We start from the raw sequence: 10,409 nt of genomic DNA on the forward strand, positions 1-10,409 counted from the left end.
TGATTAATTAGATTCATTAATTACAAATCCTGTAATTAATTAGATAATTTTTTTTAATCGCCTGACTAATAATAACTTATTATTATTTAAGGCTGTCACGATTGCCTTTAGTTTGCTTCAGGGGTAATTATGGAATAATCTCGTTTCAATGTGGTGGGTAAATGAGAGCTGTGGGGGTACATACATTTTCTGAAAGATATTTCTTGCAAACATTTTTGGAGGGGTACAAATTTAATAAAAATACAGACAAAGCATTAGTCTACGTTTAGACATTGATTACCATGGTAGCCATTAAAGCTTCAAAACCTAATGATAATGATGCATCTTAAATAAACCGATGGTGCTTTAACACTTTGAGTGCCACTCACGGCTTTTCTCGGGTTTACGACCCGACCGTTGAATGCCACGCCCCGAGTATTCTCGGGTATTTTTTTATTTTTTATTATTTATTAGCGATCTGATCACGCGAGCCTACCGTTGGAGATCCAGGGACCGCCGGCGCTCAGATGTGAAAAAAGCGCCCCCTATCGTCTCCCAGATGGTAAATCACCCTTTTGGAATGGACTCAATGAAAGTGAATGGGAGAACGGATTTCTGACTCCACATTTTACTTCTCACTGATGCAGCCGGGGTCTACCAGAGTTCATTCTGGAGCCTCTGAGCCGCGCGGATCGCGTGTTGCTTTTTCACAAGCCAGTAGTGCAAGAATGTGACAATTTGACCATGTGACCGCGGCAACGCGGGAGAGCGGCAGTGCGGAAATAGGCTGTCTCTAAGACAAACTCTAACCTTAACCAGCTCCTTAACAGCGCCTAAACTTAACCGTTCTAACCTTAACCAACTCCGAAACAATGCCTAACCTTAACCTTAACCTTAACCATGCCTAACCTTAACCATAGAAAGAATATTGCCATTCTCTAAGACAAACTCTAACCTTAACCAGCTCCTTAACAGCGCCTAAACTTAACCGTTCTAACCTTAACCAACTCCGAAACAATGCCTAACCTTAACCTTAACCTTAACCATGCCTAACCTTAACCGGCGAAAGAATACACGTTAAAAAAAAAATCACGTTAAAAAAAAAAATTTGATGGGATTCGAACTCGTCAACAACGGACCGCAGGACCGCAGGACCGCTGCTCTGCCAGGTGAGCTGAAGCGCCGAATGAAAATCATGGCGGATTGCGAGGGCGGTTACATAATTCCGCTTGCGCTCTGCCGCTCCGCTCGCTCTGCCGCTCCGCTTGCTCTGCCGCTCTGCTCTGCGGTTGCCGCGCCTGCCGCGGGGCATGGCGCAGCCAATCAGGGAAAACGCGGAAGCAAAAGCAGCACTACTGGCTTGGCATTAAGCAATAGGCGCGCGGATCATGTGTTATACTGTACACACGATGGATCAATACATTTATCGATTTTAAACCATTTGGATACCATCTGACCTCAGGTAAGGAATCTATGTTATCAGTGTTAGGATAATCAGACTCGTTTTCACTGATATATAAGCGTTTATGTGATATGTGATATGGCTGTTTTGACTGTAAAAGCCATGAGGAAATAAGTGCAGCGATTATCAGCGCACGGCACGAGCGTGCGTGCGCACACATATACTATCGATCATCTAGGGTTTATTTGAAAACGATTCATAAATAGGCAGACAAATGACAACGTTCAGGAATATTCCAGTAAAAGGCGATTATCATAGGCATGGGTTGTTTTTCCCCGGAAAACGGGTGATTTTCAAAATGCTATCAAACGGAAATGAAGCGATAAAAATACAATCTGCCTTGCCAATGTTGACTGGAAAATGAGTCTTTGATAAGCGACGGGCAGATTAGACACATAGCCATAATTTAAAACATAGATTAGGCGATATTAACGTTAACATTGGCCGTGGATGGTGGCATTCAACGGGGTAAAAAGGAAAACACGGCCTGGCACTGAAAGTGTTAAGGGCATTTATTAATTTGTTTCTTAACACTTTGAATGCCCATCACGAGATAACTCGGGTTATCAGCCCGCGGGTTGAATGCCCATCATGAGAATTCTTGTTTTATTTTTTTTATTAGCGATCTGAATTCATATTTCATCAACCGAGTCTACCGTTGGTATACCTGCCCCGCCAGGCGCTCAGATGTGAAAAAAGCGCCCCCCTATCGTCTCCCAGATGGTAATGCACCATTTTGGATTGGACTCAATGAAAATGGATGAGAAAAAAAAACTCCGGAATCCACATTTTACTTCTCACGCATGTAACCGGAGCCGATCAGATTCATTCTGGACCCTCAGCACAGCGTGTAATATGTGTTTTACAGTATACGCGTGGGATCAATAGAAGGATTGATTTTTGGAATGGCGATCAGGAATTGGAATAATCCATTTGGATACCATCTGATCTCAGGTAAGGAATCTATTTTACCAGTCTTAGGATAATCAGACCTGTTTTCACGGAGATATAAGCTTTTCCCCTATAATGTGATATGGCTGTTTGACTGTAAGAGCGATCAGGATCTGAGAGAATCGATTTTCAGCTCGCGGCACCAGCGTGCACACGTACACATATACTATCGATAATCTAGCGTTTATTTGAAAACGATTCATAAATAGGCCGAAAAATGACAACGTTCTAGAATATTACATACAGTACAGGGCGATTATCATGGAATCTTTTATTTTTCTTCTTCGTGAAAACGAGGGCTTTTCAAAATGCTATAAAACGGAAATGAACCGATAAAAAAACAATCTGTTTCTACAATGTTGACTGGAAAATGAGTCATTGATAAGCGAGGGGCAGATTAGACACATAGCCATAATTTAAAACATAGATTAGGCGATATTAACACTTTGAATGCCCAGCAGGGGGCGCACATTTAGTGCTTGAATGCCCAGCACCACTTCAATGTTAACGTTAATATCGCCTAATCTAGGGTTTTAAATTATGGCTATGTGTCTAATCTGCCCGTCGCATTATCAATGACCCATTTCCAGTCAACATTGTCGAAGCGGATTGTTTTTTTATCGGTTCATTTCCGTTTTATATCATTTTGAAAAGCCCTCGTTTTCACGGAAAAAATAAGAGATTCCATGATAATCGCCCTGTACTGGAATATTCTAGAAAGTTGTCATTTTTCGGCCTATTTATGAATCGTTTTCAAATAAACGCTAGATTATCGATAGTATATGTGTACGTGTGCACGCTGGTGCTGCACGCTGAAAATCGATTCTCTCAGTTCCTGATCGCTTTTACAGTCAAAACAGCCATATCACATATAGGGGGAAAGCTTATATCTCCGTGAAAACGGGTCTGATTATCCTAATACTGGTAAAATAGATTCCTTACCTGAGATTAGATGGTATCCAAATGGATTATTCTAATTCCTGATCGCCATTCCGAAAATCGATCCTCTTATTGATCCACCACGTATACTGTACAACACATAATCCCCGCTGCTCTGAGGGTCCAGAATGAAGCTGATCGACTCCGGTCACATGCGTGAGAAGTAAAATGTGGAGTCCGGGTTTTTTTTTCTCATGCCTTTTCATTGAGTCCAATCCAAAAGGGTGAATTACCATCTGGGAGACGATTGGGGGCGCTTTTTTCACATCTGAGCGCCTGGAGTGGCTGATTTACCAACGGTAGACTCGGTTGATGAAATATGAATTCAGATCGCTAATAAAAAATTAAAACAAGAAAAAAACGAATATTCTCATTATGGGCATTCAACCTGCGGGGGGTAAACCAGAGAAAACTCGGGTTGGGCATCCAAAGTGTTAATGCTAACATTGAAGTGGATGGTGGGCATTCAAGCACTAAATGTGCGCCCCCTGCTGGGCACTGAAAGTGTTAAGGCTGGAAATCCAAAACATGGACATCGTCTGCTCTTACTCATTGAGCTGCACAAGACTTGATTAGGTTTATTTCTAAATACGTTAATTAACATTTCTGTGAAATGACCAGATTTAGCCTGCTGTTGCAACTGCTGTCAGTTTCTTTAATAATCCTCTCTCTTTCCATACTTTCTTCTGACAATGTCGAGCACTGCGTTCTCACAACATTCACTCAAAAGGATATCGCTTTCAGTATGTCTTTCTGCCTTATTGGGGACCAAACTCATCTCGTCTTACTTTTCACCTTGCTACCAAACTAGGAGCCTTTCTAATTAGGTACCTCTGGATGTAGGAAATAGAAGAAGCATTAGTTTGAAACATGCTTTACATTTACATTTAGTCATTTAGCTGATGCTTTTATCCAAAACGACGAAGTTCTGTACGACAAGTCAGCAGGAAGGGCACAACTCTCTCTCTCTCTTCCTCCCTTCATCTCTCTTCCTCTCCCTCTGTCCGTCTGTGTCCGATACATTCCAGCAGTCTTTCTGACTGACGTGTTCCTCTAATGACCTCTGGGAGACGGCCAGACATCGGTTTGGCCACAATGAGGTATTTTGTGTCGCGGGCCAACCGGCATGTCAAGCCTGACTTCCCTGCCAGAACACCCATGACCCTATCACTCCCATTCAGCGCGGGTGGCTGTGTTATGCTAGCTCATCTGAAAGAGTTAACCTCAAATTAACTCTGCATGCTTGCTGACTGGGGGGCGGGGGGGTACTGACATAACGACATTTAGAGAAAATAATGACTTGTGTAGCCTAGTAAACATATCTGATGTAAAATAAATGTTTTATGAATGAATGATCTTTATGGTACAACGAAATTTCAAATGCAACCCCAATCAACACAGTCCTAAGATAATAAAAACAAGAGTGAGACATAAATAGGGGGGATATAAAATAGGGGGAGTGATCGGTAGGAATCAGAATGTATCTATTATGTAAACTTATATACATTATATAGTACATTAAATAAATAATATACATTATATGGCGTATTTACAGGGGAGTTGAGCATGAAACTGTACTTTTTATAAGCATATAAACATATGAACTAGTAACCCCAGGTTAGTAAACCCTAGGCCCCATCCATCCCTCTGCTAAATCCCAATTCTAATACTCTTACACTACAGTCGGGGGCTCAGCCGGACCCAGATCTGCTGTGCTCCCACTACCTGGTGACAGTTCATATCCACTCTCATGAAGTAGGGATAATCCACCCTTCTACAATTAGTTGTCATACAAAAAAACAGAATACTTTTATATGAAATGCTTTTTTCTGTTTTGCTCCTGAGAGTGTGCTAGATAAAAAATAGATAAAGTATAAAATAGAAAGTCAAAAGTATGTAAACAAGTGTAAACAAAAGTGTTCAATATACACATATACAATACAGAGTAGAATTTTTTTGTAACCGAATTACAATACAATATACAGTACAATGCAGAAATGGGATGAGGTAAAACTAGGGGGAAGGTGCAATGAGGTATGAGTTGTAGTGCAAATCTCTTTACCAATTAATATAAAGTGTGTTAAAGTGGGTAAAGTGGGTGCTACAGTGAGTTGTTTATTTAAAGTGAGTGTGTACGTGTGGATGTGTGTGCTGTGAGTGTATTTGATGGTTTGTTACATAGTGTTATTGTCGTTGAGCATCCTGATGGCCTGGGGATAGAAGCTCCTTCTGAGTCTCTCTGTACTGGCGATGAGACTCCGGTATCGCTTGCCTAAGGGTTATGTGCAGGTGTACAAGCAAATATATATAGGGTTGTATGTAACTATATCTAATTACAATCTAATTACAATCCTGGGTGTGTGTCTATCAGGGTAAATTGCTGGGCTAGTGTAATGGTCTGGGAGCACTTCATGCCTACCAGGGGCGGGCCAGTGGCAAATAGGTGTCACAGCCTTTTTTGTGCTCACATGACCTTCTCTACAATTACAGTGAAATGCTTGGTTCTGTATGAGCCCCCTGAGAACGTGCTTCATACAGTAAAAAAAATTTAAAAAAAAATATATATTATAATAAAGTACACACACTATACAAAACACTATAACACTAATACTACCCATGAGGTCCTGGGTTCAATTCAAACCTGGTGCCACTTACTGTATGTAATGTTTTCATATCTAGAAGTGTACTGCTTTTAACTCTACACCCAGACTCCACTTAAAAGGCAAGTCTTCATGATTGGCTTGGCTGAGCGTAGTCTGTGAATAGGAAAAGTAAAACTAAATCGAGTACACACATTCCTCACTTGATTAAAAACAAGCTGTAAACACTAGTTCTCTGAGTCCTCCATATTTCTACAAAAATGATTTACTACCAAAGTATGAAATGAAAAGTAAAAGCACATGTTCACTTTGTCTCCAGGAATGTTTGCTATTCTTGATTCGAAGTGAATCATTTTAATTAATGACCCAACCCTGTGTTTATTATGAAAACTTCTTATTTAAAATTGAATCAATGCAGGTGTTTGATAAATATAGTGGAGAGAGAACTGTGTTATTTTCTTTGAAATATAGCAGAATAATATTTTCCCTAATGTGTAATTACTCTGGTAAAGTACCGAAATAATCTACAGAAGTATAAAGATTACGTACCTTATCACTTTTCAAGGATAAATCTACCGAATAAGTCAGCCATTTAAACACGGAAGGTCAGACAAAGACGGTTGTAATAATATTGTAAATCATCCAAAAGCAGTAGGGCTTCATGCACTAATCGTGGTTATGCAAACAGACATATTCTGTTTACTCTATTTGAACTCAATACATAACTAAACAAGCTTGGGTTTTACTATTTTGAAATACTAACCTCATTAATGAATATGACATGCAACTAATCACAAAATAAAACAAGCTGGTGAAATCAAATAAAGTAGTAATGGAAAACTTCCCAGTTTATAAATACATGCAACATTACACCCACTGGGAAGAAGTTAGACACCCGCAGTAATATAATTTAATGACCCTGATCATTGCCAAGAATCCTGTTATGGTTGCAATGTTGTGAGCACCCTGGGTTTATTAATAGAGTTCTATGTCAATGTGATTAAGATGCTATATTATATGTTATTATATATTAGGATATATTATATCTTAATATGTGAAACAATTATTGAACCTTTATTATGAAAACACACATGTTATCTTGTTGATTGTAATATTTTGTAATTGTATTAACTATTAATGCAGCATTAAATCCACTGAATGCAAAAATTAAACATGTTGTATATGAATAAATGAAAATGAAATACACAAAAAATAATCAATATGGTATAAAGGCACATGATCTAGCACCACAGTAGTGGGTGGTGATAAAAAAAGCGAATATAAATCAAAAACCATTTGACCTTTTGAGGAGATGCCCACATTTAGTTTTTGCTTGGCTTGCAGAGTCAGCTCTATATAAGACCGTTGAGAGAGATGGAGGTAGTGGAGTGGAGTTCTGTTCCAGCTGGGGGTAAGTGACAAATGCTTCAGCTGCCATTCACAGTGAAGGAATTGCATGGGAGATGTTTCAGTGCTATTCATTTCATCACAATATTTATCTTCGTTTTAAATGTATAAGGGCATTTTCCAGTATAATGTTTTCCAGTACAAATTACTATGTGACCAAACATATTTGTATGTCTTTAACTTTTAATAAAATTGTCAGGGTGCTATTTCATTCAAAATGGTCTATATTTTTTTTTTTTAAATACTATGCAAGGAACACATTTTTAACTAAAACTAAACTAAACATAATTAACTAAAACATGCAGTATTTTGTATGTATGTACACAGTAAATATTATGTAGGGGAGAACGGGGGACGTTGTCACACTTTTTACTCTAGTGTGAATTGCTCATAATCAAAACATCTTTCAATAGTTATTCCTACATTAAATTGAAGCTTAAGATGTTGGCTTGAAATGTGTATCCCTCTCATTTTCCAACGTATTGTAACAAAGAGTTAATCATCTATCAAAGCCACTCTGACACATTGTGACAACTAACCCCATCATGGGGATGGTTGTCACACACTATGGGGTTGGTTGTCACCATGTGTTTTAAAACTTTTAATGGGGAAATCTTAAAAAGAAGACAAGATTTAGATTTCAGATAATGATTGAAGAAGTGCGTCTTTAGTCGACGGCGAAAGATTGGATGGGTTTCGGCTGTCCTAACTGGGGTGGGTAGTTCATTCCACCATTGTGGGGCAAGGACTGAGAATAGACAAGAAGGCAGAACTAAATTTTAAAGTTTAATTGCATTGACAAGTTGACAAATACATAACTTAGTGCATTTTAATGAACATAAACAGGAAACGCATCTTTAGGCCATCCTATATAACAAAATAAGAACACAATAAATCGGCCTAACAATAATAGCCTACACAACATGTGACAACCAACCCCAAATAAAATGTGACGACCAACCCCAACTGGAATGTCTTGATAGCATCAAGGCTAACAGCCATCTAACAACTAGTTAGCTAGCTAACAACAATCTAAACTATAGCTATCCCATCACATTTTTTTTTTTTTTTTTTTTTTTTTTTTATTATTACTTAACATGAAAACAAGACAACACAATACAACCATAATAACAATACACAGAACTTCACAGGGAGATAACAGAACAATAATAATAAAAGAAATAACAATTTATAAAAACAGAGTACAACATTTTAATTTTAAAGGGGTACTATCTTACAATTGGCCTTTCCCAGTATTCAATACCGTTTCCCGGCCGTGTGGCTCTATATCAATAAGACTTATGTCTCTAATTCTCATATTGGCGCACTCTTCCAATTCCCCTCACATCCCTCACCCTCACCAAACTGAGTCATCTCAAAACGTGCATATCAGTGATGTCAGAGATTTCCAGCTGCATAACAATGCCACACAGTGGTTGGAGCCCAGCCTCAAAACGGCTTAAGATCCTGAGGTAGAAAAACGCTGCCCCTGAGTACCCGACCAGAAATACAAAACAATGAACCTTTTCGAAAAACAAAAACCTACAGAGTGTTCCATAGACTCACAGGAACCGTGCAAAAGTGCCCAAACAGTGAAGAAATAGCAAAATAGCAAAATAGCTCCCCCCAATAAAATTCCCCCAGTTAAAGTTAAGAAGGACAAGACAAAAGACAAGACAGACAAGACATTTCGTCCTACCCCTCCCACGAGACCGCCGGACTCCCCCGAACAAGCACCTCAACCCCGCTCAGCCGCACACGGCGGTCCTGACCTTCTCTGCTGTTGCAAACCACAGGTCAATACCAGCCTGCCCCACCCCAATCACCCGCGCCGTGGATATCTCAAGATAAATCACATCAAACAGTGTTAGGGACCAGTTAATCACTGTGAGCTTCTCAGGCTCCTTCCATCTCAATGCTATTAGCTTCTTCGCTGCTGTGACGCCCGCTAGGACAACCCTTTTTAGTTGTACGGACGCGGGTAGTGTCGTTATATCGTTCAGGAGTAGCGTAACAGCTGTGAATGGGATAGTTAAGCCACACAAATCTGAAAGTTTGTCCGTTATTGACCTCCAGAAGCGGGCCACTGGTGGGCAATCCCAATACATATGCATATAAGTGCCAGCGGCCCTTTGAGAGCACAAAGTGCACCGAGAGTCGGTTACCAGTCCCATAGCAAATCACCTTTTAAGGGTAATAATTGTTTCATTATAAACCAATTGTGTAAAAGCCTATAGAAGAAAAATACTGAGGAGTGGAATATTTACAAATGGACATGAAAAACACAAAAAGTCCTCTCACCTCAAATGCAGCTGTTTCACTCCAAATATGACAATGTAGGTGAACTCTGACCCCAATTCTGGACATTTAAATACCAAAGTATGGGAGACAGGATCCTCTGGTGGTGAAATATAATGAATGTGACAACCTACCCGTGTGACAACGTCCCCCGTTCTCCCCTATGTATCATGAAAGACGGTATTGTAAAAATCCATACCTTTGACGGTATACCTTCATATTTGGTATACCTCCCATCCTTCAAATAATTGTTCTTTGGGGAAATAATATTGGGGATGTGTCCATAATTCAGTGTGATCAAATTTAAATTAATATACTGGGGGAAAAAACATATAACTCAAGTAATAACGGAATAACATTAATACATGATTATTCTCTCAAGCAGGGTTCTACATTGTGAAAAGTTCTTCTGTGATCGGGTAGCAACAAGGTAAGAACAGAACATCCTACAACCTGCCATTATTTCTCCAATAGTCTTCTGCAATCTTTACCCCAGTGGTGGTTCAGAGTGAATTTAGTTTTGTTTCCACATCCATAAGTTGGTCCTAGTGTAGGTTGTGAACTTAAAAATTGTCTTTCAGTAATATGCTACAATAGAAAACAAGACTAACATTTATTTTTGTTATATGGGAGATGTGGCTGATATACCAATACACTGCATGCAATATAGTTATCTCTTGTGCCAAAAAACTGGCGTCATGATAGACATCCAATGTACTGCAACCTTTTAGTCGGTTCAAACTAAAATGAACAAGGACACAACGTATCAAAGA

The sequence above is a fragment of the Notolepis coatsorum genome (assembly GCF_963971535.1).
Source record: "Notolepis coatsorum genome assembly, chromosome: 2".
In the NCBI taxonomy this organism is placed as follows: Eukaryota; Metazoa; Chordata; class Actinopteri; order Aulopiformes; family Paralepididae; genus Notolepis; species Notolepis coatsorum.